Below are 3435 nucleotides of genomic sequence, written 5' to 3' on the forward strand. Positions count from 1 at the left end.
CTGCTGCACCCATCTTACCTTACTGTCTCCATCTTTCCTTGTTGCTCCAATCTTACCTTACTGCACCCATCTTACCTGTTGTCTCCATCTTGCCTTGCAGTACCCATCTTACCCTACTGTCTCCATCTTTTCCTACTATGTCCATCTTAACCTACTGTCTCCATCTTTTCCTGCTGTGTCCATCTTACCCTACTGTCTCCATCTTTTCCTGCTGTGTCCATCTTACTCTACTGTCTCCATCTTTTCCTACTGTGTCCATCTTACCCTGCTGTGTCCATCTTGCCCTGCTGCACCCATCTTACCTTACTGTCTCCATCTTTCCTTGTTGCTCCAATCTTACCTTACTGCACCCATCTTACCTGGTTGTCTCCATCTTGCCTTGCAGTACCCATCTTACCCTACTGTCTCCATCTTGCCTTGCAGCACCCATCTTACCCTACTGTCTCCATCTTGGTTTGCTGCACCCATCTTACCCGATTGTCTCCATCTTGCTGCACCCATCTTACCTTACTCTCTCCGTCTCGCCTTGCAGTACCCATCTTACCCTACTGTCTCCATCCTGCCTTGCTGCACCAATCTTACCTTACTGTCTCCATCTTGGTTTGCTGCACCCATCTTACCCTATTGTCTCCATCTTGCCTTGCTGCACCCATCTTACCTTACTGTCTCCATCTTGGTTTGCTGCACCCATCTTACCCTATTGTCTCCATCCTGCCTTGCTGCACCCATCTTACCTTACTGTCTCCATCTTGGTTTGCTGCACCCATCTTACCCTATTGTCTCCATCTTGCCTTGCTGCACCCATCTTACCTTACTCTCTCCGTCTCGCCTTGCAGTACCCATCTTACCCTACTGTCTCCATCTCGCCTTGCAGTACCCATCTTACCCTACTGTCTCCCTCTTACCTTACCATCTCCTTGCCCTGCTGTCCCTCACTTGCCCGACTGTCCCAAACAATTTCACATGGGAAATTAAACCAACCTTTGATAAATCTGCCCCAGCATGTCATGTGCTTTTATTCACAGATATTAAAACTCTTCTTCCTGCCTGAGCCTGTTGTTAAACATTATATCTGATGGGAAGATTATTTATGTTCTTGGAACATCCTATTAAAAAAACTGCTATGAAAAAAATTAAGTATTTTCTCCCATGATGACATTACAAATCTAAAAGACTGGAAGCAGCATTTGGTGCAGGAACATTTGTCTATTGGTTTTGATTTTGGACAAAATGTTTGCTGGGACTTTAGAAAGCAACTGTTAAATGATTTATTAATCTTTCGAGTCAGGGTGGAGACTTGTCCCAAATGGGGCAATTAGTAATAAATAATTTAGATAGAAGTTGAACTTGATCATCATGAGTCTTTGTTTGAGCTGTAACTACTGTGTAAGAGTCAAGAAGACATTCACATGGTCTATCATTCATTTCTTCACATCTTACTTGTGTTAATTGCACAGTCAGCAGAGAGATAGTTAAGAATGAAGCAATTAAAGTTTCTGGTTACGCTGATGAATAAATCCTATTAGTTTGGTCTTTAGGGGGGTCTTTAGCGGATCTATTCCACCCAATGATAGGTGCCAACGAACATGAGATGTGATTCCTCTTAATTAGGTTACGCGCATGCTTTCCTAGTGCAAGACACTCAGGGATCAGTCTAGAGGGAATCTTTCCATCCAAACTTATAACCAACTCTTGCTATCCCTACATTTTAATGATTTTCTCTGTCCTTGTGGGTGGTGGGATGGGAAAATCAAAGTTCAAAGCTGATAAATGAGCAGAGTATAAACTTGGTAAAAAAAAGGGGACAAAGCAAAAGGGGTAAAACTGAAAACTAAGAAGGGAATGGCATGAAATGAGAGATTTGTAGGCCAGGTTGCGGCTAAAGGGGCTGAGATTTGTACATGGGACGGGGGGATTGAGAATAGAGTGGCACATGGAAATAAAAGAAAGAGGGAAGATTTTTTCTGGGAAGAAGGTTTAAATTGGTCCTTGGGATGGGGAATTGGGGACCAAATGGCACAGGGAAAGAGGGAAGATTGGCTTATGAGAAGAAGAGGAACATGGATGAGACTGGTCCATGGGATGGGGGGATTGGGGGCCAAAAATGCTTTTAGCAGCAGCTCCAAAAATCACTTCCTCCTTTAGGGACATCCTTGAATGTGCAGTAAATAAGGTTAAAGAAATTCACTGTAAAACCCATTTTTCTTTCCAACCTCCGTCCCTCAGCCTTGTGCCACTTTGCATCTAGAGCGCTGGATTTATGGGGCAAGCGGTGGCCAGTGAGTTACGGGCAGCCCCACCAACTGCACATTTCTCCGCTTCCCCCTCCTCCGTATCTCCGGCTCAGAGAGTTTTATTCATGGAGCACTTTCAAGCCACTTCACAAGGATTTATATGAGCCACAGAAAAGGCGATTTGCCGTCTTTTATTCTTGAGTCTCTTGATCGGCCTGGGAATAATGACCGACCTGATGGCTAGGGAATCTCGGCAGAGTAGATGGAGAAGGCAACGCGACACGATTTATATATTCGGCGGCGAAAGGCACTTATTAACCTCTTAATAAAAAGCTGTGTCTGCGATGGGTCATTTGAAAGGCAAATGCGACTGGGGAACAGAAGGGAAAAGCCCAGAGGGAATCGACTGGGAGAATTGCAAAGCATTAACTCAACAACATGACTCCCCCGGAACAATTGGATGCTCCCGTTCTCATTCATAGGCACAAACCATCGCTCAAAGCGTATTCATTGCAGCCTCAGGGGCTGCTCAGCTACCAACAACTGTTGGTTGAAGGACAAGCGTATTCTATAAATTAAAAGGCCAAATATGTACAACTATCTTATGAATATATATCTATTGCCTATTTATAAAGAGCCTGCTCGTGTAGCTCTGTCTTGGATCGGTGAATTTGCAAAAACATTTTCATGTCCTAACCAGTAGATGGCAGCCTTTTTATAATAACTGACGTTGACTAACCAAATGCCAGCCATTCACTGACTGTCCCAAGATCTTTAGGTAAAACAAGGATGCTAAATAGAGTCACAGGCTGATTTTAATTAATTAATTAAGGGGAACGATCGTGAAAATGAAAATTTATTATAAGCTTCATCATACTGAAACTTACTAAATACAATCAATTAAATATTCTGCATTGTTTCTGAAATAATCACGTTTGTCTTCACTATTCCTCTCTTAGCATCTGTTTCTCTTCATTCTCACTTCATGCAGGAGTTGGGTGTCAATGATCCAATATATCTTTTGCCTAGAAGATGTAGCAGAGCTCACTCTATTAAAATCACCAGACATCACGTCTCTCTACATGCAGGATTATCTTGTTAGATTTTTATTGTACTGGAATCAGTTATTTGAGTGACATCAGTTAGGAAAGGGAGCCCCCCTATAAGATATATTGGATTAATCATCTGACACCCAACTGCT

This window comes from Xenopus laevis, chromosome 2S (genome assembly GCF_017654675.1).
Source record: "Xenopus laevis strain J_2021 chromosome 2S, Xenopus_laevis_v10.1, whole genome shotgun sequence".
Taxonomy (NCBI): Eukaryota; Metazoa; Chordata; class Amphibia; order Anura; family Pipidae; genus Xenopus; species Xenopus laevis.